We start from the raw sequence: 26,632 nt of genomic DNA on the forward strand, positions 1-26,632 counted from the left end.
GTCTCTCCATAATCAGTTCCTTCCTTTTGAGAATATCTTTTACAAACCAATCTAGCCTTATTCCTTATAACTTGACCATCCTCATTCAATTTATTCCTAAAAACCCATTTAGTTCCAATTACATTTTTATTTTTAGGCCGAGGAACCAAGGTCCATAAGTTATTTTTCTCAATCTGATCTAATTTCTCTTCCATTGCTATCAATTAATATTCATCTTTACATGCCTCAATTATTGATACCGGTTCAAATTGTGAAATTAAGCATACCTCATTAGTTTCCAATCTTCTTCTTGTCATCACTCTATTACTTTTATCCCCAATGATCTGATCTTCTAAATGATTCAATCTCACATACCTAGGAGTCTTCTGACTTTCTGTTCCTCCTCCCTGTTCTTCAATTATTGTAGAATTCTTTGATACTGCTATAACTGGTTCAACACTCTGTTCTGGTAAAGGTGCTACTGGTTTAGATATAATCATTTCCACTACTGGTTCCTTCTCATAAACTATAATTTCACTTCTATTCAGCTCTTCTACTTTGATATTAGCACTCTCCACAGTTCTCTGCAATCTCTTGTTATAACATCTATATGCTTTGATTTCATTAGAATAACCAATAAATATGTCTTCATCACATCTAGGATCAAATTTCCAAATGATATAATCTCTCCATAATCTCTCCTGATATAACATTTACTACCAAAAATTTTGAAATACTTAACTGTAGGTGTATTGCCAAACCATAATTCATAAGGTGTCTTACCAGTTTCTCCTTTGATATGTACTCTGTTTAATGTATAAACTGTTCTTCTCACTGCTTCTCTCCAGTAGATATGAGGTAGACTAGCTTCCATCATCTTTGTTCTAGCAGCATCCAAGATAGTTTTGTTCTTCCTTTCCACAAATCCATTCTGCTAAGGTGTCCGAGGAGCAGAAAATTTTCTTCTTATACCATACATTTCACAAAAGTTATTAAACTCACCGGATGTGAATTCTCCACCATGATCTGATCTCAAACATTTGATCTTCAATCCTATCTCAGTTTCCACTTTAGCCTTAAAGATTTTAAACTTTTCAAATGCTTCAGATTTTTCTTTTAGAAAAGTAACCCACATCATTCTAGAATATGTTGGAAATATGGAGGAATTGATTATGTGTTGCATTAAAGTTTTGTCATTGATGTCAACACTAGTTGTTATGGTTGGTTATTGGAAGATGGGTTTTGGTTACCAATAGAGGATCTAGGGTTTACTGGTAAGGGTTTAAGGTTTAACCAACAGAGCTTTTTCTGAGAATCTTTGATAGGATGCATAAGTGGTGTTGGTGCGGCTTCTAGATGGAATTCAAGATGTAGAAGGTGGTCCTTGATCATGCCTCGACTATTTGGAGACATCTCTTTGGCATGGTGGACCCAGATTAGGTTCGGTACCTATCTAGGTTATGGACCAATATCATGTTAACATGTTCTCTACACATTACCAAGATGATTTATGGATTGGTTATTGTCACTTTGGTCTAAAGCTGACATGGCATATCATTGTAATATGAATGTATGTAATGATCTTATTGTAATATCTTTTAGGTGGCCAACCTAATTGGTTTAGGCCTTAGGGTTTGGATAAATTGATGTAGACTCTCATTGTATATCATGTATCATGGTCATAGAATTAAATATCATATGTGAAGGAGGTTTTCTCGATCAGGTGATCGAATTGGGTTTAAGTAAGAGGTCAAAGGCCTCCGGTATTGAGCTTAACCAGGACTATAATCGGGAATGGTAGATGCTATATCTGGTAGTTCATTCTTCTAGATTGTTGTCCAATTATCTTGAGGTGGTTTTAACCTCTATGTAGTCAGTGAGACTCTTTTGTAATGAGCAGTATGCTCTAGGCAGTGTGCCTTCCTGCATGTGCAGGCCCCTTATTGTATCACATACTTTCTACAGAAGTATCATCTGGCTATGGGTAGGCTTCCCACCATGGTTTTTCCCTTTGCCAGGTTTTCCATGTACAAATCATGGTATTATGTGGTATGGTTGCATTGTGGTAATTCTTTGTTTCATTCTTAAGTTTTATTGCTTACCGATATCTGTTTCTGCTATTCCGGTATTCAATGTTTATGTGCTTCGGTTAAAGGTTATAACATGGTTTGATTAATATAATCTATTGACAACTGATTCACCCCCCCCCCCCCTCTTAGTTGTCCATCGGTTATCCTAAAAATTGGTATCAAAGCTTTGGTCCTCTTTTGCAGAAGCTTAACTGCTTGAGGTAGATCCTATGGCAGCTAATACTTCAAATCCACCGGCAACTATTTTTAGAAGAGAAATCCCTAAGCTTGATGGATAAATTATGGGATATGGAAAATCTGAATGGAGACTCATCTTAGATGTCTTGGCAAGGATATTTGGGAGATCACTGAGAAAGGATATACACCTTATGATGTGGCATATGGAAATCTTGAACCTGTAGACCTGGACAAGAATATTGAAAATGATTGCAGAGCTAGAGAAGTCCTTTTGTGTGCACTTACTGATCAGAAAATCATGGGATTGATTGATAAATCATCACCAAAGGTTATGTGGGATAAATTACAAACTCTGAATGAAGGTGATCCTACTGTCAAAATTGCTAAACTTGATGGTTACCGAGTAAGGTATGAGAACTTGAAGATGGAAGATAATGAAAGAATTACTACATTTATGGAAAGAGTAAATGAGATTGTCATGGGAATTCAATATTGTGGAGGATGTCTGAGTGAAGATGAAATAGTTCCAAAGTCTTGAGAGCCCTTCCACCAGCTTACAAGATGAAGGCAACTACAATTAATAAATTGAGAACAATTGTAAACACTTTAGTTAATAGAGACATTCTGATTGGGAAATTATCTACTTTTGAGCTTGAAGAATTTGGACCTTCTGGAGCTACAAAGTCTGAACCTACTTTTCATGCATCATCATCTACCAGCAAAAGTGATTGGAAAGTCTTATATGAAAAAGAATTGGAAGATATGAGGAAAGAGGATGAAGTATTTGAGCAACTTGAAGCCTTATTTGCTAGAAGAGTACCTAAAGGATCGACAAGAAGTAAGTATGAAATAAAAGTACCTTTTAAATGTTTTGCATGTAATAAGATTGGTCATTTTGCATCTAGATGTCCTGAAAGGAATGCAAGATTTGAAGAAAGAGTTAAGAAATCATTTAAGCCTAATCAGAACATATATAGATTCAAGAAAAGTAAACAATGCTACATAGTGGATGAGGAAGGAGTAAGTGATGACTCTGAGGATGAACCGGCAGTAGACTCTGCTAATCGATCTAGCAATGGAAAGGAATGGGTGTTCTATGCTTTAGAAGAATATGAACCAGAACTGACTATCAAGAATGAAGAAAAGGCCCTAGCAGAAAAAGTTGAAGATAAGGATGAATGGGTAAGTGATAGTGGATGCTCACATCATATGATTGGAGATAAAAGAAAATTTATGTCCCTATAAGAATACAATGGCGGTCAAGTCAGATTTGGACATGACAAAGCATGTATGATCAAAGGTAGAGGTATTATTTCTCTGGATGGCAAGCATAATAATAATAATGTCTATTATGTAAAAGGTTTAAAGCATAATCTTTTAAGTGTTGGTCAATTGGTGGACAAGGGATTCCAACTTTAGTTTAAAGATAGAAAATGCAAAATCAGTAACAAAAGTGGTTTGGAGATTGCAACCGGTACTCAAACTGGAGGTAATATCTTTCACTTGAACACTGGTAATAAGACATGTTTGATTGCTCATATTGATGAGAGTTGGTTATGGCATAAGAGGTTGTGTCATGTTAATTTTGATTATATTATTAAGATCAGTTTAACAAAGGCAGTTAGAGATATACCTAAGATTATAAAGCCTAATAATCCGGTATGTAAGGAATGTCAATTGGGAAAGCAAGTTAGAACTTCTTTTAAGAGCATACATGATAAATCTAATGATGTGCTTGATTTGATTCGCACTAGATTATGTGGTCCAGCAAGGACTATAAGCTTTCAAGGTGATAGGTATTTCATGCTGATAATTGATGATTATTCTAGAAATATGTGGGTGGCTTTTCTTAGGGAGAAGTCTGAAGCCTTTGAGAAACTCAACATCTTTAAAGAAAAGGTAGAGACAGAAACAGGATTGAAAGTCAAATATCTGAGATCAGTTCACTTCTCATAAATTTAATAGTTATTGTGAGACAAATGGAATTAGGAGACAGTTATCTGCACCCTGGACTCCTTAGTAGAATGGAGTAGTGGAAAGGAAGAATAGAACCATTTTGGATGCAACAAGAACTATGATAATGAAAGCCAAATTGCCTCACATCTACTGGAGAGAAGCAGTGAGTACATTAGTCTACACATTCAATAGAGTTCACATCAAAGGTGAAACCGGTAAGACCCCTTATGAATTATGGTTTTGACATACACCTACTCTTAAATATTTCATAATTTTTGGAAGTAAATGTTATATCAAAAGGAATGATTCAATTGGGAAGTTTGATCCTAGATGTGATGAAGGGATATTTCTTGGATATTCAATTCAAAGCAAAGCATATAGATGTTATAACAAAAGATTACAAAAAATTGTGGAGAGCGCTAATGTGAAAGTGGATGAGAAATACAAAAATCAATCTATATCATATGGCAGGGAATCGGCGGTAGAAATGATCATAACTGAACCGACAGTGCCTCAACCGACACAAGACACTGAGATAGATACACCAGTATAGTCAAAAAATTCAATTGTGACTGATGATTAGAACAGTGAACCTAAAGTTCAGAAGACACCAAGGTATATAAGGTTAAATCATTCTAAAGATCAAATCATTGGAGATAGGAACAAGGGAGTTATGACAAGAAGAAGACTGAAAAATGAAGAGGTGTGTCTTATTTCTCAAATTGAACCAACATCTGTTATTGAATCTTGTAAAGATAAACATTGGTTGAAGGCTATGAAAGATGAATTAGATCAGATAGAGAAGAATGAGACTTGGACTTTAGTTCCCCGACCTAAAAATAAGAATTTTATTGGAGCTAAATAGGTTTTTAGAAATAAATTAAATGAGAATGGTCAAGTTGTAAGAAACAAGGCTAGATTGGTTTGTAAAGGATATTCTCAAATGGAAGTAATTGATTATTGGGAGACATTTGCACATGTAGCTATAATTGAAGTTGTTAGACTATTTCTTGCCTATGTAGCATATAAGAACTATAAGGTCTATCAAATGAATGTTAAATGTACATTCTTGAATGGTGAACTTGAGGAAGAGGTATACATTGAGCATCTTGATCGATTTTCACTGATATATGATAAAGATATGGTTTGCAGGTTAAGGAAAGCTTTATATGGATTGAAATAAGCTCCTAGAGCTTGGTATGCAAGGTTGGATAAATATCTTTTGAAGCTTGGTTTTACGAAAGGCAGTGTTGACAGTAATTTATATTATAAGATCACTGATGATGATATTCTGAGTATTGAAGTATTTGTTGATGATATCATTTTTGGAGGTGAAGATAAACTATGTATGGAATTCTCTAATAATATGAAGAATGAAATTGAAATGTCCATGATTGGTGAGATAAGATTTTCCTTATGTTTGCAGATTACTCAAACTGACAAAGACATCTTTATCTGTCAAACTAAGTATCTAAGGGAATTTTTTTGATTAAGTAAAAGCAGGTTTTTGAAAGGAACCCGAACCTTTTACAAAGTAGGAGATATCATAAGAACTAGAAAAATTTGTGCCTGATCACTTCAAAAACTAAAATAGATCCCAACAAAACAAAAAGGGATCACAACCCACATTACATAAAAAACCAGAAAAAGACAAGATTCAGAAAGCAAAACGATAGCAAAAAGACAGAAAACGAGACCACTGCCGAAATAGAGACAAAGATAGCTATATACTTTTCATGATATCCTCAGCATGGACAACCATCTGCTTCATGTTGTCCATCGATGTCTTTAAATCCTCCAGCTCATGACCTTTGATGTCGCCCTTGATCCTAGTATTGGCTCTGGTCCTCTTCTCATGACCTTTTTTGTCTAGTTGTTCCTTGTCAACATCCTTCTCTGTGTTGTTCTCAAATCTATTGATCAAGATGTTCATGTTATCCACCGAATCTTTGAGGATGTGGAAGTTTTGTTCTACAATCTTCTTAACAGTGAGTTCCATCTTATCAATTCTGGTACCTAGATTATTCATAGTAGTTTCCATCTCTTTCGCCTCCTTATTTTCTTCCATCTCTTTAACCTTTTTTTCAGTGGCAATAATTTTACCCACCATGCTTTCAATGGCTTCCGCATTATTAATTGCAATTGCCAATTCTTTAACATTTTCCGTTAGGAGTTTCTCACCAACCGTTGCTCTTTTAACAGTCATCATATCTTTCTTGTTGTCTATTTCCTTCACCATTGTACCAATGGTCTCACAGAAGCCCTTTATAGTCGCATTTTCACCAACACAATCACTAAGCTTACCACTTTTGTCCTCTTGATCCTCTTTCTGCATACCTTGGGTGTTCAAACCCTCAATATTGCCCATGATCATATTCTCCTCCCCCTCCTTATCCTGTCCCTCATCTTTTTTATTCTCCTCTGACTCCTCTTCAGAATCAATCAGAGTGGCTAATATCTTTATTGATTTCCTTGCTGGTCTTCTTCCTCTGCATTTGCTTTCCAGTAACTTTCCCTTTCTTTTTTTTAATAAATTTCCCTTTGAAGGATTTGGCCTCGGACTCCGAAATATCTAAATTCACCACAATCATTTTCCTCTTAGCCTTATTCCTACCTTTTTTGCTAGTTTCCTTTTAGTTTCCCTTAGTCTCCGAATCAAAGTTAAAGCCACTAGCTTCACTCTCTATGTCCTCATCTCTTGCATATTTGCCTTTAATAGGTTTTTCAATGCACCTCCCTTTAAGCACTTTATAGACAAGAGCCATAAGACCCTAGTGAAGGGCATGGTCACCTTTGGGATCTTTTTGAATCTCCTTGATAGTATGGTCCATGAACCAAGCTAGATAATATGGCAGACTCACCTTTTCCCCATGGCGGAAATGGTTGAGCAAAACAAAATGGTGACCATAGGCTCTAGTAAACCTACCATCCAAAGTAATATAAGTGATACAAACGAATAAAATAAACCTCCATGGCTTGCATATCAATTTTGGGGAATGATAGGAATTGTCAACTTTCACCATCTTCTTCCTCTCATCATCCGTGACAGGGAATTTTTCCGCTAATTTATCAGAGATGTTGTGGTCCCTATAAAATTTCATGCCCTCAGTCATCATCCTCATAGCTTTAGAAGTTTGGTATGGATAATTCCAAACCGGTAAGTACTCCTATGGTGACAAGTGAGAAATTATCTATCAAAGATACATCTACACCACTAAATTCAATAATGTATAAGTCTATGATTGGTGGCTTGTTATATCTAACTCAAACTAGACCAAATATTATGAATGCAATAAGTATTGTTTCAAGATATCAAAGTAATCCTAAAGAAAATCATGAATGTGCAGTAAAGAGGATATTATGGTATTTGCAAGGAACAACAAAATATGGATTATGGTATTTTAGAGATGATAACTTCACTTTATGTGCATATACAGATTTAGATTGGGTAGGAGATATTGATGACGTGAAGAGAACTTTTGGTGGAGCTTTCTTTCTTGGAAAGAAATTGGTTTCATGGATTAGCATAAAATAGTCATGCATTTCCTTTTCTACTATAGAAGTTGAATATGTTGCAGCAACAACTAATTGCACTCAAGTCTTGTGGATGAAGCAAATGTTGAAGGATATCAAGGTAAACTATAGTGAACCGATTGTTATCTATTGTGATAACTCTGTAGCTATTGACATTTCTAAGAATATGGTATTTAACTCTAAGACTAAACACATATCAATAAAATACAACTTTCTGAAGGACAAGGTGGAAGAAAAGGAAGTCAAATTGGTTTATGTGAACACTAAAGAGCAGATTGCAGATGTATTCACTAAATCGTTGTCTAAGGAATCATTTGAGTATTTGAGAGATAGGTTAGGGGTATCTACCCCTCTAGAAGAAACTTAATTGATGGAGTAGACCATCAATCCGGTATGCATCATCAGCTTTATCCTTTGCTCCAGGTTGATGTAGTGGTGCTACTACTCAGGGGGAGTAATCAGCTTTGAGATTCACATAATTTTGATATCTATGTCATATCTTTGGCATTGATGTCAAAGGGGGAGAGATAGTGATGTGAAAAATAAATTCAAAACTTAACAGAGATATTATTCACAAGGGGAGAGTTATTGATATTCAAAGCTATATGTAGGAGATTGTTGGTTGTCTTCCACAGGGGAAGACTTGTTTGGCATTTCTTGGTACTTAGTTGTTTTTCACATCTAGTATTGCCATCAATGTCAAAAGGGGAGATTATCATCAATATGGAGGAATTGATTATGTGTTGCATTGATGTTTTGTCATTGATGTCACCACTAGCTGTTATGATTAGTTATCGGCAGACAGGTTTTGGTTACCGGTAGAGGATCTAGTGTTACCAGTAAGGGTTGAAAGTTTAACCAGTAGAGCTTTTACTGAGAATCTTTGACAAGATGCATAAGTGGTGTTGGTGCAGCTTCTATATGGAATTCGGGATGCAGAAGGTGATCCTTGATCATGCCTTGACTGTTTGGAGACATCGCTTTGGCATGGTGGACCCAGATTAGGTACGATACCTATCTAGGTTATGCACCGGTATCATGTTAACGTGTTCTCTACACATTACCGGGATGATTTATGGTTTGGTTATTGTTGTTTTGGTCTAAATCTGACATGGCATATCATTGTAATATGGATGTATGTAATGATCTTATTGTAATATCTTTTAGGTGACTAAACTAATTGGTTTAGGCCTTAGAGTTTGTATAAATTGATGTAAGATATCATTGTAGATCGTGTATCATGGTCGTGGAATGAAATATCATATGCGAAGGAGATTTGGTTGATCATAGGTGATCAAATTAGGTTTAAGTAAGAGGTCAAAGGCCTCCAGTATTGAGCTTAACCAGGACTGTAATCAGGCATGGTAGATGCTAGCTCTGGTAGTTCATTCTTCTGGATTGTTGTCCAATTATCTTGAGGTGGTTATAACCTCTTTGTAGTCAGTGAGACTCTTTTGTAATGAGTAGTACGTTCTAGGCAGTGTGTCTTCCTACATGTGCAGGCCCCTTATTGTATCACATACTTTCTACAAAAGTATTATCTAACTGTGGGTAGGCTTCCCACTATGGTTTTTCCCTTTATCAGGTTTTCCATGTACAAATCATGGTGTTATGTGGTATGGTTGCATTGTGTTAATTCTATATTTCATTCTTAATTTTTATTGCTTACCAGTATCTGTTTATACTATTCTAGTATTCAATGTTTATGTGCTCCGGTTAAAGTTTATAAAGAGGTTTGATTAATATAATCTGTTGATAACTGATTCATCATCCCCCCTCTCAGTTGTCCACCAGATATCCTAACAGAATAATCATCAATGATTAGTATGAAATATCTATCACCTTGAAAACTTTTAACTATAGCAGGGCCACACAAATCAATATGAATAAGATCAAGAACATGATTTGATGTATCTTGTATACTCCTAAAAGAGGTTCCAACCTATTTACCCATTTGACATTCTTTACATACAAGATTATAGGGCTTTATAATCTTAGGTATATCCCTAACTGCCTTAGTTGAACTGATCTCCACATTGCAATCAAAATTCACATGACACGGTCTTTTATGCCATAGCCAACTTTCATCAATTTGTGTAATCAAACATCTCACTGGAGTTCAATTCAAATATATTACCTTTTGTCTCTGTACCGGTTGCAATATCCAAGCCAAATCTGTTAATGATTTTACATTTTTCCATCCTTGAACTATAATTGAAATCCCTTATCTACCAAATGTCCTACACTCAAATGATTATGTCTTAAACCTTCAATATAATAAACATTATCAGTATTGTTCTTACCATCCAATGATACAGTTCCTTTTCCTTTGATCATACATGATTTTTCATCTCCAAATCTAACTAGATCGCAATCATTTTTTTGCAAAGACAGAAACTTCCCTTTATATCTAGTCATATGATGTGAAGAATCATTGTCAATTACCCATTCATCCTTGTCTTCAATTTTAGAATCAACTACCTTCACTTCCAGTGCTGGATCATCTTCCTTGATAGCTAGGAGCACCCATTCCTTCCCATTGTCAGAACCACTAGCAGAGTCTTTTGTCGATTCATCATCAAAATCAGTAATACCTTCCTCATCTGCTATGTAGCATGATTTGTCTTTGTTTTTCTTGAATTTATACTTGTTCTAATATCCAAGGTTAGGTTTAAATGATCTTCTAACTCTATCTTCAAACCTTGAATTCCTTTCAAAACATCTAGCTGCAAAATGACCAATTTTATTACATGCAAAAGATTTAAAAGGTGATTTTCCTTCATACTTACTTCCTACCGGTCCTTTAGGTACTCTTCTAGAAAATAGTGCTTCATATTGCTCAAACTCATCATCTTCTCTCTTCATATCTTCTAATTACTTTGTATATAAATCTTTCCAATATTTCTTACCGATTACAGATGTAGATTCATTAAAAGCAGGTTCAGTCTTCACATCTCCAGAAGGTCCAAATTCTTGAAGATCAAAAGGAGATAGTTTTCCAACCAAAGTATCTATGTTGATAGATGTATTAGCCATTGTTCTCAACTTATTAATAGCAGTATCCTTCATTTTGTAAGTTGGTGGTAGGGCTCTTAGGACTCTAGAAACAATTTCATCTTTGCTCAGAGTTCCACCACAACATTGAATTCCCATAACAATCTCATTTACCCTTTCCATGAATGCAGTAATCCTTTCATCTTCTTCCATCTTCAAATTTTCATTTCTCACCCGGTAACCATCAAGTTTAGCAATATTCACTATAGGTTCACCTTCATTAAGAATCTCCAACTTATCCCATATAGCCTTTCCAGATGATTTGTTGGTTAATCCCATTATTTGTTGATCAGAAAGTGCACACAAGAGGGATTCTCTTTCTCTACAATCATTCTCAAGCTCCTTGTCCAGGTTTGTTGGAGGAGTATTTCTAGATCTCAGATTATAGGGTGTGAAACCATTCTGTGTGATCTCCCAAATATCCTTTCCAAGACATCTCAGATGAGTCTCCATCTGAATCTTCCATACTGTGTAATTTGTTCCATCAAGCCTTGAAATATCCCTTCAAAAGATAGCTCCAAAAGAACTGGATGAACTTGAACTGTTAGTCGTCATAGGATCTTCCTCAAGTGGTTAAGATTTTTGCAAAGAGGACCAAATCTTTGATACCAATTGTCAGATAGTTCAAATAATTGGAGGACAACTGAGAGGGGGGGTGAGTCAGTTTTCACAGATTACCAAAACCATTAGCAATTTAAAGTATAATACTAGAACTCAATACATTAATACTGAAATGCTTAAACCAAATACTGGAATAATAGTTAAACCAATTAAGCATAAACAATAATCACATAATAAATCCATCCACATGAAACCAAGATTTATACGTGGAAAACCCAGTAAAGGGAAAAACCAGGGTGGGAATCCTACCCATAGTCAGATAATACTTCTGCAGTAAGTATGTGAATTACAATTGAGGGGCCTGCCCTTGCATGGAGGCCAACAACCTAGAGTGCACTGCTCATCACAAAATGAGCCTCACTAACTACATAAAAATCTAGACTACAATCTGGAGAAGTGTTGAACTGCGAAAGATAGCATCTCCTATGCCTAAGTATAGTTCCGGTTAAGCTCAATACCGGAGGACTAAATCCTCTTACATAAACCCAATTCGATCTCCAATGATCATCCAAATCCTTTTCCTAAATGATATTACATTATTTGCACATTACATTCCTTGACCATGACCTCTAACAATAGCCATGATAATCTACAATGAGATCTTAAATATATATACAAACCCTCGACCACAAACAATTAGGTCGGGCACCAGATAATAAAGCAAATAAATAATTACAAACCATGTCGGCCTTAGAACAAACAAATAATATCAACACATAACACATCCCAGATATACATCGAGAGGTCCAATCCACACGTTGCATTAAAGCTGGTCCATAACCTAGATCAACCATGACCCAGTATAGGTCCACACACTACAACAATGTGTTAGCATTTGGCATTATAATAGACAATGGAAGATTGTTGGAATTTCAATAAGGATATTGAGAAGATTGTTGATGATTATGGATATAACTGATTAAGGATGTTTACTGTCTTGATATTATTATTTTGTCATTGATGTCAAGAAATTGATTTTCTAATTCAGTTTGATGTTGCCATATCTTGAGAAGTATGATTTGAAGAATATAAAGATGTCAGTAAAAGACATAGGAAATATTATGATGAATAAGGTATTCAATGGGAAACTATTATCGAGTTAGACAATGATAAGATCATGATGTTTAGATTGTTTTAACATCTTACATATGTTGCAAATTGTAAGGTTAATAATATACTATGTTACCAAGCAAAGAACCTAGTCGGTAAACCCTAAGGAACCTAGTCGGTAAACCCTAACGTTATCACTATCAGTTAATGAAGGAAGAATGTCTACCGAGTGAAGTTTAGTATTTACCGAGTTGTAACTGAGTAGTAACCGAGCTATAACAGAATACAGTAAATGGTTACATGTGTTATTTAATGAAGGAAGCTAATGAGCTAGAACTGATTAAATGGTTGGTATGCCATAAATAAAGTTTGTTAAGAATCTATGGCAATGGAAGATCAGCATGAAGATCTACAGTTCAAATTGAAACGCAATACCCTAGCACAAGTTCCAAGAAATGTATGCAAGTTCCTAGGCGGGGTAAAATGTTTTTCAGATCGAAAGATACATTGAACCTGGTCAAGCATGAAGATCTGATGGCTATGATTGATCATGGGAAATGTGATCAAGGAGATTAAGTGGTTAGCTAATTGTTTATAAATAGGTAACTATTGATAAACAATGTATGTGGGCAAGTGTATGCACAGGGATGCTACACAGTGATTACCGAGCACAGAAGCTTGAAGACCTGTTTGAATAACAGAGTATAGAAGCCCAACAGATAGACAAGATTAGTTCTATGTCTAGATTGTATTGAACAAATAAGAATCTGCTTTAGCAATTTAGATGTGAAGTTGCAAATAGATTTTTATTACTATTATTTTGTGAAAGTGATAGAAAATCTCTTAACCGAGTGGACTTAATAGTCTTATTTGTGAAACCCTCTAGCAAGGTGACATTCTAATTGAATGTTTGAAATCCTTTAACAAGGTCACTTCTAACAAGGTGAAGATCCTAACAGATCTGAGGGAAATCCCTTAACCAGGTCACATCTAGCAATGTGTTTGTAATCTTTAACAGGATTTGCTTTTAACCGAGCATACTCTAGAAAAGTATATTTCTTAGTGGATCCGAAATCCCACGGTGGTTTTTCCCTATTTGGGTTTCCATGTTAAATCTGGTGTTATGAGGTTTATGATGTTTATATGCTTTTGAGTTTGTATGTTTAGCAGTTTTGGTTATATTATTGAAGTATATGTTATCGAGGTTGAATCTAATGTTTTTATGGAAGATTAAGTTTGTATGATTCACCCCCCCCCTCTCATCTTGTTGGCTATTGGATCTATACTTATATTAAGTATCAGAACTATCACAATGATCTCCATCCGCCAAGACTTGAACATGATCACCATGTTAGATACTTGATCAATCCCAAAGACATTGAGAGGGGGGGGTGAATCAGTGTCTAACCAGTGGATGAAATATTTTAACTTGTTTGCAACTTTATAACCCAAATTAATATACCGGTAAATGAATAACAATGCAGTAAAGAGAAACAAAAGTATAAGCTTCAATGCACACCATAACACAGATATTTTTGGTGAGGAAACCTAGTAGAGGAAAAACCTCGGTGTGATTTGTAACCCACAATATTTAATCACTGGCCAATATGAATAAATATTACTTGTACAATACGGGCCTACACATGCAGGAAGGCCAATAGCCTAGAGCTCACTGCTCAACACAAAATGGAGTCACACTGACTACAATTGGATGGTTAAATCCAATAACAATGTATTGCTCAGAATAGCATTGTCAATGTTTGATTCAGTACTGGTTTAAGCTCTGTCAGATACCTCTGCCATAATCCTTTCTTCTCTCTTCTCTTCTCTTATTCTCTCATAGGATAATTACATCAAAATGCATATACAGTTCATTTGCTATCATAACCTATCACATCTCATAAATCGCTTCCTTACATTACCTAATTACATTTCAAAATGACCTACAAGATCTCATACATATATGATTCTTTACAATACATCATGTCGGCTATACAAATATAATTATAATATAAAACAATATTATTTCAAATCATCTTAGAGTGTCGGTATAATCTATTGTCGGTGTAGACTGGATGTCGGTGTGAATAAGCTTGTAGTGACTGCCGATGTTGGTAGATGATGTTTGTTGCCTTTGTAACCTGTGAACCATGTTACCAATTGGTTTCGATCAATGACAACATCAACTATTCTCATCTGAGTGTATAATACCAACAATCTCCCCCTTTGGCATTGATGGCAACACTCATGAGAAAAATCCAAAATTTGATATCCAAAATTTGAAGTCAAAAAACTGAGTGTGCTCCCCTTGAGAAAATGATCTCCTTCTGTAAATTTTTCTCATACATCACTACTCCCCCTTTGACATCAATGACAAAGGATGTCAAAAGAATCAAAGAATTCAAAATTTACCTAGAAACCTGTAACCAGTTATGTACAATCTGGAAAATGTCTGCCAAAACTAAGTTAAGACCTTGCAAAAACTTAGTATTGTTAGAAATTATGGTCTCAGTCTATTGGATCATACCGGTGAGATAATGCATATGTTTCTCTGGTGATCTTTCTCCTTGAATAGATGCTTTAGATAGCTCATTTTGGTGTGTTAATAAGTTGTCGAATCTAGGACCAAGATTGTTCTTCAACTCCCAGGTATTCATTCTCAACCTTGCCTTCTCTCTTTCTAATTTCTCAATCTTATCTTCATAGGTTGCCATTTCCTAATCCAAAATTGAAGTAAGTTCTAAAGAACCAATCATTATCAGCTATTTCATCAATTTCCTTCTGTATTTTCCTTATTTCCTTATCAATATCCTTTGTTAAATGGTGAGGCTTACATGCTTCCCTATACAACTCTTTGTATTCCAAAATGGTGGAATTTAGTGTCGGTAACAAAGAATCAATCTGTCCTATAGAGTCTTTAATTGTCCTGTCAAAGAATTAATCTTTCTCCTTATTCACTTTTTCCTTAATGGTCTCTTCATTTATTTTATCCATGATTTGAATGTTAGAAGCAATGAATTTGGACAGTGTGTTCAATTTACCTATAGATCCATCAATATGATCATCTTTACATGTCGGTGCAATCATTTGCAAAATTGGTAAAGTATCATCAATGGCCTTAAATGCTAAGCCATTGCATTCTGTAATCCTCTTTATTGAATCTAAAAGTACATATGTAACATTCGTTGGTCTATAATCCATAGTAGAGGTGCTAGGTGGAGTGTTTGGTTCTTCAATTGGTTTCTTTTCTTCTTCGAATGTCTGCATAGTTATCTTAACCACTTTTGCTTCCTTTCTTCCATCCTTAACCTCTTCTTTATCCACTTTTTCTTCCTTCTTATCTTCATTATTATCCTCAATCTTATTTTCAACCTTACTTTATATCTTACTATCTGTCGGTTCAGATATATTTTGTTCATGTCCCTTTTCTGCTTTTGCTTCTACTTATGCCGATATTTCAGTGTTAAGCTAAGAGTCAATAGTGTTCACTGGTGACTCAGAGATCATGTCATTTGTAGCTTCAACTTTCTTTACCTCTGCAGTTTCCTTATCTAATATAATATTGATATCTTGAGTGTCCACATTCATCGTAAAAAGAATGCCTGACTCCGGATTAATGTCATCTTTTGTTACTTCCTCTAACTTCTCTTCTTAAGACTCATTTTGCATTTATGTCAGTGCCTCTAATACTATTGGTGGGGTGTCCTGTGCCGATGGCCGTAAGTTGTCCTTAACTATAATATCTGGTATATTGCAAACCTTACCCTTGTCTATCTTCTTATATACTTTAGTGAATGATTTATCCGTCTTTTGTCTGTCTTTCTTCTCTCTCTCAACAAAAAATATGTCCCATTTATCAGTCATTTCATCTGCAATTTCTTTCACTCTTTTGGTCATAAGACTAACTTGACGGTGACCACTCACAAAAATAGTTCTATTGGCTTCAAATATAAGGTCATCAATTTCTTATTTGGAATTAACAGGATGCACAACTAATAGAGCTTCTACCTTCAATTTATTATCAAGTTCCATAACAGACATTCTCTTTGATTCTAATCTTAAGTACAAATCATTTGGTAGAACATCTACAACTTCAATAAAAACCTTCTTTTATATATATATATATATATATATATATATATATATATATATATATATATATATATATATATATATATATATATATATATATATATATATATATATATATATATATATAATGTTTTCCTCTATAGTATCCTTATCTAAATCCTTACAAGAATGATAAAATTTATTTACATTACTAAGACTACCATCTTGAGTGATTTCATTGACTAACTCTTCCGGTGAAAGAGTATCTGGTTCCTTTGGTTCAGATTTCTTCTTTGAAGTAACTTTCTTCTTAGTACCAATAGGCTCTCTTACAGTCTGTTGCTTCTTTCTGAGTGTCCTTTATTTCTTAGGAGATGGAGCAAGTGTTGGTGAGGGTTTTCTTTTCTTTCTTTCCACTATTTTGAATTCAGCTGCCCTATCATTGTCAGAAACAGATGAGGTAGCCACAGGAGAGATATATGCTACCAAGTGTTGTTTTGTTCTTCTTTCTTGTTCAGCAACACCTTTCATCGGATCTAGTTTCAATAGGCCTTTCTTAACAATTTCAACAAATGTCAAAGCATCTTTCATTACCTTGTCTCTTATCTTCTTCTGCTTCTTAATTTCAACATCTTTCTCAATTATTTCAGCATTTCCAAATATCTCCTCTGTTGCTTCTGGTGGAGCATCTACGAGTATTTTAGCATATAAATCCAAAATGTGTGAAACCACCTCATAGCCCATCTCTGTAATCTAGATAGTTCTAGGTCTAACTGCCTCCATCCATACTTCATCTCTTTTGATAACAAAGCATATGTGTTTGTCATACTTATAAACAATTCTTTGGGGAATCCTTTCCCTTTGTCTCATTTTTTCTTGAAAATTCTTGAAATATTGTTTTACCAGTTTTTCACTATCAGATCCCATGCCAATAATTGCCTCCTTTATCTATTTTCCAAAAGAAATATCATAGGCAAAATTCTTATATCTAATATCGGGAATCTCCTTTAAGAATTAAAGCATTAAACTCACAATCAGATTTCCAAATTTAAAGGTTCCCCTCTTATCTCCTTTTATCTTTCTCAAATTCTCTAGCAATTCATCCTTTAACCATTCATAGATGTCAATTTTAGCATTATTCAAGATCATCTCATGAGCACTATGAATGCATAAATAGATACAGAATTCAGTCTGTTAGTATGAGCAACTTTATAACCAATGACCATACTTGCAAATTTAACATTGTTGTCTTTTATATCATTAACCCTAAGTGACATGTTGTCAAATGTAGCTCCAGTCAAGCTCATAACTTCCTTGTTTGAAATTTTCTTTTTTCTTATCAAGCCTAGTGCTGGTGGAGGGTAAACTAGTAACAGCCCTTATAGCTTCCTTAGTGATCTTAAAATTTGAATCTAACCACATGAATTCACCGTGAACCCTACTAAGAACATAACGTATAGTTTCATCTAAAAATTTTGGCATATGGAGGATGTTAATAAACCCTAAATCCTCAACAATCTTGTGTTCTAGTTTGACTATACCTTGGTTGTTAGCAATAACATTTATGAACATATTCTTTAAATCTTCAGACCCTAAACTTTCAATGTAACAATGTATGTATGTATGCCCTAGGGTCTTCAGCAAACGCGACTCCCTTCGGGATTCTAGAAAATGCACCAATGGAGTCATCCAGTTTTTCTGTCTTAGGGATTATCTTGAAAATGGGTCTAGGTCATTTTATGTTCTCCACAATGGTAGGGTTTGTAACAAATTCAAGAACGGATGATGAAGAAGCCATTGCGTAAGATAAATACCTTTTAGCTGAGAAATCCTTGAATGCTCTGAAAAACTTTTTGTTGCTTCGCCTTTGGGATGCCTTTGCTCAATTTCGCTCTTCTTCGAATGCTTGAATGCTTTGGTGGGTTGAAATGAGAAATTATGGTGTTTTATAACCAAAAAGTTAACTTACAACTGCAATAAAAAAATTTCGTCGGTGAAGTGAATTTCCATTGTAACTCAACATGTTTGTCTATAAAGAAGAATTATAACTTCTTACCACCAACCGAGGGTAAATCTATGATCTTCAATTAGTTGCCTTACCCCTAAGGATTATTCCTTAGTTAGATGAAGAATCTCCTACTAGTGCAGGATTGCCTTGTTCTATATGTGCAGAGACAGATTCATCATTCCTCTGATCTCTCTTCCCGATCTATTGTTTAGTGAATTCTTGCTTAATTTAATTTACCTTTTTTTGCCTTTTTTGTTTGTTGGTACACTCTTGCTTCTACAAAATTTTGCAATATGCCCAATCTTGTTACATTCATAACAAGTTACATTGTTTCTCTGAATATTTTTTCCATAACCTTGACCGGTTTGAGTTTTGCATTGATTAGATAAATGTCCAAATCTACCACAAATATAGCATTTCACATTCATTCTGCAATTGTCTAAGTTATGACCATTTTTATTGCATTTGGAACATTGACTGATGGATGAGTTTGTATTATGATTATTCCTAAATCTGCATTGATTTGCTCTATGACCAAATTTGTTGCAATTAAAACATTTCCCATTGAATTTATAAGCATTAGGTTGCCTTACCAGTTTGTTGTGATCATGATTATTTGCAGTCCTAAAACTTTCTCCATGTTCAAATCCAAGTCCAATTGTTTCTCCATCAAGTTTCTGACTTTTTAGCATATCATCAAGCTTCTCTGAACTATTCTTGAATTTGTGTTTGTATTCATTTGCAGTGACCAACTCACTTTCCAAAGTGCTGAATTGTCTCATAAGTTCCTCTTTGTCATGTTGCATGTGAATCAAATATGTTTTAAGCATATCATTTTCATAGCTAAGCCTTAGAGATTCATCTGATCTTTTAATAAGTCTTCTGGCCAAATCTTCTTTATTCCTCTTTATATCTTCAATATCCTTGCATAATCTCATGGTTAAATCTTGCATCTCATTCTTCATGTTATTGTTCTCTTGTCTCAATTTCTCTGCAATATCTCTAAGAGTTTCCTTTTCTTTATCATCTTGATTTTTCAATTGCACGTGTAATTCTTTTCTCTTATTCTTTTCTATAACCAGGTTATCTTGAAGTTCTTTGATGAATTCCCGATATATTTTTGGCAAGCAAACATGGTAGGGGAAAAACCTTGGTGGGATTTGTGACCCACAATATTTACTCACTTCCCAATATGAATAAATATTACTTGTACATTAGGGACCTCCACATGTAGGAAGGCCAATAGCCTAGAGCTCACTGCTCAACACAAAATGGAGTCACACTGACTACAATTGGATGGTTAAATCCAAAAGTAATGTACTACTCAAAATAGCATCTGTAATGCTGGATTCAGTACCAATTTAAGCTATGTCAGATACCTCTGCCATAATCCTTACTTAGCTCTGCTCTTCTCTTATTCGCTCATAGGATAATTACATCAAAATGCATATACAGTTCATTTGCTATCATAATCTATCACATCTCATACATCGCTTCCTTACATTACCTAATTACATTTCAAAATGACCTACAAGATCTCATACATATATGAGTCTTTGCAATACGTCATGTCGGCTATACAAATATAATTACAATATAAAACAATATTATTTCAAGCTGGCTTAGAGTGTCGGTATAATCTGTTGTCAGTGTAGACTGGATGCCAATGTGAATAAACTTGTAGTGCCTGTCAGTGTCGGTAGATGATGTTTGTTGCCGATGTAACCTGTGAACCATGTTACCAGTTGGTTGCCATCAATGACAACATCAACTATTTTCATCTAAGTGTATAATGAAAACACACCAACAACATCCTGAAACTCCACCAGAAGCTACACCAACACCACCTATGTAATTCATCAAATCTTTGTCAGTGAAACCCTCACCTGAACCAAAAACTAAGCTTCTAAGCAAACAAGATAGCATCCGATCACCAAACTAAGACCAAATATGAGCATGAGTATCATGAGCAAGCCAACTCCATCACCAAACTATACTAGAGACTACCAGATCATGTCGGATCAAGATTAAACAGAAACTACTCAACCTACTAGGACCACAAGGGTTTCGGTAAAGCATCCAAATAGCTAGTGTTGGCATCAATGACAAAACATCAATGAAACACATAATCAATTCTACCAAATGGAAAACATGAAGATCTCCTCGGCCAAAGACATAAATGAAGTAGTGACCATAAAGGAAGGTTGGCCAAGGGCCCAAGAACATCAAGTGTGGTGCCAGTTGGATCCGCAAGCCAAGAAAACACTCCATAAGAGAAGAAATATCCAACTAATCGTTAAGCTCAAAGCTGCTCCAAGAACCAAGAAATAGACAATCTGAAAGTGACAACTTGCCAAAGAAAGATCCAAATGAACTGCAAATATAGAATAAGGAACAAGAACAAGTCTGGAAGCCACAAACCTAGTCTGCAACAAAAAATGAACGACTTCCAAAGAATGTCAGAAGACACATAGAACAAAACTAAAAACAAATATTTTTAGTTGATCTAAGATTGCTCATTGATCAGGGATCTCCTTCATCACCCCAATTTTATAATATGTGAATTGTTGAAAGATAACTTTATATTTAACAAAATTAATAAATAAATACCTTAAGAATCCCTATAAATGTAAGATGCAAATGTACACACTAAGGCGGGTGCTAAACTTAGTGTGGAATTGGAAAACCCTAATTAAGGGTGTACAATTTATGATGCTACACTTGTGTTTAGTAATATGTGTAGAGATGGTTGATAGTTTTAGTAGGAATACCAAGGAGCATTCCCCTTGTATGGACTTGAGAGGAGATTATTCTTAGTGTGAGACATATGACTTGGATAGCTTTATGAGCATTCTCATTCTCCACTCTTGGTTTACTTGAGAGTTTATTACTTGAGATGTATTGCCCATTGTTCCTTTCATGTGCATTATTTTTTTGCTTATGTTTCATATATATGTACCTTGAGCTATGGATAGATGATTAATTTTGGAGGATTCAGTTTGAGAGATTTTTGGCATTGGTTATCTCCTTGTGCATTTGAGTTATTATTGTGATGGAATTAATTGATGATGAGTTTAGAAGATGGTGTATTGGGCTTATTCCCTAGGATTAGGAATGGTACTGATTTGATCTTAACTATTATGATAGGCTTACAACCATGTTGATTACATGATATATATTTTTGCTTGGTCCAAGGGATTGAATGAGTTTGGGTGTTGTTATAGTTTTTTGTTTGGGGTTTAATGGCGGAGATCATACTTGACATAGTTGGCATTTAGAGGTGTATGTAGAAGGACATTCTATAAGTTTTGATTTGCAATGTTTCTCTCTTTGGTCTTGGTTATCCTCCTGGATGTTTAGTTTCACATTACATTGGATTTAAGGTTGTTTGGAGCTATGTATTCACTAGTTTGTGGTAATGTGTTTTCATGTGGGAGATGACATGGAGATTCCTTATATCTCTTTCTTTTGTTGGTTGTGGAGAACATGGGAGAGTATTGGAGGCTTAGGGTGAGAGTTTTACTTGCAAGTTATTGGTTTACAAGTTATTCATATTATTGTGGATGTTCCTTGATACTACATGGTTATGGTTATACTTTCTACATAATGTTGTTAGTGGATTCATTTCAGATTTAATATTACCTATGTAGTGGGGTTTCTAGGTGTGTATGTGATAGGTATTACACTTGGAGCTTATTATTGCATGTTATAGGTCATATATGTTGATGGTGTGAGATTCACTTGATCTGTTTTTTATCCTTGGAGGTATGGATAGTTGGATGTGTTAGCACTTGTTGTGGGTGTTATTTTAGCTATGTTTTTTTATTATTGACAACTGCTATTGCATTTAATATATTTGGATTGAGTGTTTGTCTTTTGATATCAGTTGAGGCAAGACTTATATTTAATTGTGATAGGTTGTGTGGATTTCTCTTTGGATCACCTCTTATATGTCCTATGGCAATGGCATGGTGGAGGGTGAGAAAATTCATGTATGAGATGGTGGTCACTTTGTTTCTTGTTATAGGTATCTTGATGGAGCACTTGAATTCCATGATGGTATATGTAGCTAGAGGGATTGTTCCCTTATTCATGCTATGGTTACTTGTTCCCCTTATGAAATGTATACAACAAGTAGGAGAATGTTGGGAAAACAAGTGTTTACACCTTGCATAATAATGTCTAAATATTGTAATATTTTATTTTATTATGTGAGTTGCACACGGATGTGTAAAGTGTAGAGATTACCTTGGAATATTCTTGGGGCCACTTGATGAGTTGTATTGTAACATTGGGATTTATTATATTGTATCTATTTAATATTGATAAAAATAAATTTAATAAAGTACCCAATATTATATGTGGGGTCAATGGGGTAATTAGCCCATGGTATTAGCACTTGGTTTTGATGCAATACCATGTGGCGGTATTGAGGGAGTTTGTGTCTATAAAAGCAACTACAAGGATAGTTGTTTAGGTAAGCCCTGTTTATCATTTATGGAGGTTGGAAGCATGGCATGGGATGTGTAACTTTACATGCTTGTTAACATGGATTTTGTGTTGATGGTTGGGGTATCGAAAGCTTTCATGGTTGTATTTATAATGTTGCATTGTTGATAATTCATGGTGATAAATTCTTTTAAATGTTGGGTTTTCCCCTCATGAGGTTTTTCCCAGGATATATATTGTCATATTTCATCATTATGTTGTATATTCTTTGCATGTGGATTATATACATTTATTTGATTGAAATATCAATTGGGTTATGTAGAAATTGTCATATGTATGGTTGCAAGTTTCCTTTCAAAACCAACAACAAGAATAATTTATGGAAAATGCACTTCGATTGAGCATGTTCAAAGGAAGGGTCAGGAGCTGGAATATTATTTTTTTCTATTGGAGGTTGTTGATAGCATGAGCTTGTATGGTTGTCATTGATGTTAAACCCCACTATTTGAATGGATGTTGGTCAAAATATGCTCTTGGTTGTTGCAAAATTATGTTTTGTGTTGCAGCTAATGTTTTTGGTGTTGGTTGTGTCATCCTATATTTAGGGGGGTCCATAAAGTTTTTGGTGCCATCTAGATATGTTGTTGATTGTGTTGTGTTTTAGTGGATCATACTTTTTTGGTCCAGATATGCACTACATGTTGGAAGATGTGTTGATATGTTAATATGTGTCTCACCATGGCGTGTTGAGATTCGCATTGAGTATTTTTGCATCGAAAGTGGTTGTGGCTAACTAGTTGATTATGTTTACATGTTACATTTGGTAAGGCCTTCAGATTATGTGTTAGCCTATGTGAATTGTTGGATCAATCGTGGAAGGATGTATTTCAATGTGTTTTGGTTCCCTCTTTCTCTTGGAGTGGACCAATTTAATTATTTTAGGTCCCAAGTGGCTTATTTTGTGTAATATTGCTTACTCTATTTTGGTCGACCCATAATTAGGATTTCAATGTTGTATCTTATATTTAAGATGTATGGATTGTTAGTGTAGGTTTTTTTATTTTCCTTATGTTAGGGGGTATTTATTTTTCCTACACATATATTATTAAGCTTGCTTAAGTTATTAGGTGTGGTTAATATGAGGAAATGTGGCGGAATACATTAGCTACATGTGTAACTCTCCACCTCACATGGGTAGTTGAGTTACACACCCTCTTTTGGCTTGTTGTGCCACCTCTCATAACCACTATTTTGTCATTTCCTAAGTGGGTTATGGGGTAGTTGGGTTTCTCACCCTCTTTTGGCCTTATGTGCCACCTCTTATAACTCCTTTTTTGTTTTCATGTAAGGAGGTTATGCCACATGTTTTGGCATTTACCAAGTAGGTAAAAACCTCCCACCTTTTATGGGGTAGTAGGTAAAACCTCCCACTTTTTATGGAGGTGGGAGTTAATGCACCTCTTGGTTGTATATGCTATTATTTTTCTATATAATAAGCAATATACTCTCACCTTCACAAGGGAAGTGATAGCTCGGTGAGAGTCTTCTCTAAATTCTCTTCTTTATCTCTATTTTTCTCTCATATCAGATTTATCTTCATTCAGCTATTTTGATCTTCGATCATCTGTTGCTTGGAGTTGCATGTGATCTATGACCGACATCAGATCCTGGCTCAATTCTTGCTTCTCACAGAATTTAACATGGTATCAGAGCCGTGTTGTCTGGTATAGCTCATTGCTTTTCTGATTTATTTGAGAGATTTGAGATTGTTAGATAGCTAATATTTTTCTTAAAAACCAAGTATGCTCTTCTCCTGCATTTTCGTGTGATCTGGAGAATCAGAACAGTTTAAAGGAAAATAAGCTTCTAGTTAAATCTGGTTTTATATATGTGTTCTTTGAGATCTGGGTGATTGCAGCATTTTTGGTAATATTGGAGGCTTCTTTAGCATTTCCAGAGTGTCCAGAAGGCTTGTGAAAATCATAAGTGACTTTTATTTCACCAAATTCAGAGTTTGGAGAACACAGTAAAAAAAAAAATCAAAGTACTTGACGGAAAGCTGGAAATGAGCACTCTTCATAATTGCAGGTCTTATTGAAATATTCTACCCTTGTTTGTTAGATATTGCAGGTTGAATCAGCTGCATTTTATTTTTTTCCTTCTATAGATCATATCTTTCTTCTCACAACTCTATTTTACAAAAATGAATAGTTGTTGGAAAGGTATTAAGATACATTGAGCAGCTATAAGGCTAATTTTTTCAGATTTTGTGTTAAATTTATATGTATTTAAACTTTCTATTTTGGCCATTAAAGCCTTAGAAAGCGTTGTAATCTGATAAAAGCCTTGTAAATGCACTAATTATAAAGTGCCAACCTTGTAATATTTGGGGGGGGTGATTTCAAAGACTAGTGAAAAGGGGGGGGTGTCTCTTGTGTCTTCTTTCTTGCACTCTTCTTGACTCTTTGCAATCTTCTTTTCTGCTATCATGGATGCATCTACAGTTCCACTTTTAACACCATATAATTACTTTGAATGGAAATCTAAGATGATAATATATCTGAAAAGACATGGATATCATCGTGTTACTATGGGACTTGAAACTGAACCTCAAGATGCTGCAGAAAAGATTAAATGGTTTAATAAATGTGATGAAGCTTTTGGTACATTGTGCATGTCAGTCTCTCCTGACCTTCTTTTTCACATTGAATCTGCTACTACACCAAATGCAATATGGACTACTTTGGGAAACCTTTTTGGTAAGCAGGATGAACTAAGAGGTCATCAATTGGAGAATGAACTCATAGGGTTGAATCCAACCAATTTTGATACTATACAAGACTTCTTCACTAAACTTAAGTCTATAAGATTGCAGTTGGAACAGTGTGGAACTAAGAAAGATGATAAGCAACTGATCTTGAGTATTCTTTCTAAGCTTGGTCCTAATTATTTAGTGTTTGTTTCTACATTCTATGCTACCAAATGTGCCCTAGGTACCACATTCAAAATGCCTTCTTTAGATGATTTTGCTACAGAACTCACTAGGGAGCAGGACAAATTGGTTCAAATGGGTACAATAAAGCCCTCTAAGTCACATGCCTTAGTTGTAAATCAAGGCACAAAAGAACAGAAAGGGTCTAGTAAGCAAGATAAGAAACAAAAGAACCGAGGAGAGAAGAAGAAAGATCAGAAATCTGCTACTTCAAAAGCAGACAATGAGACCTCTTCATCAAAAGGTGAACAACCTAAGAAGGAGAAGGTCAAGTGTTCTTATTGTAAGAGGCCTGGTCATGATGAACATAAGTGTTTAAGGAAACAAATTGATCACCTTTCAAATCTTCTTCAAAAGAATAATATCAAGGTTCCTGATTCAGTCAAACAAAGTTCATCAGAAGGATCTTCTAAGGACATAGATAAGAGTAAGGGGAAAGGAAAGGGTAAGGCCCTAGTTGCTATTGCTTCACAACCAAATTCTTGGATAATTGACTCAGGTGCTTCACACCACATGGCTTCTTCAGAAGATGATTTCACATCTTTAGAGCCATGTTCTATGCCTTCCATCCTAATGGGTGATGACACTCCTATTGAAGTGCATGGGAGAGGGTCTGTTGATGTGGGTGAAGGAAAATTTCAAGATGTCCTT

Source organism: Cryptomeria japonica, chromosome 10 (assembly GCF_030272615.1).
Source record: "Cryptomeria japonica chromosome 10, Sugi_1.0, whole genome shotgun sequence".
Lineage (NCBI taxonomy): Eukaryota > Viridiplantae > Streptophyta > Pinopsida > Cupressales > Cupressaceae > Cryptomeria > Cryptomeria japonica.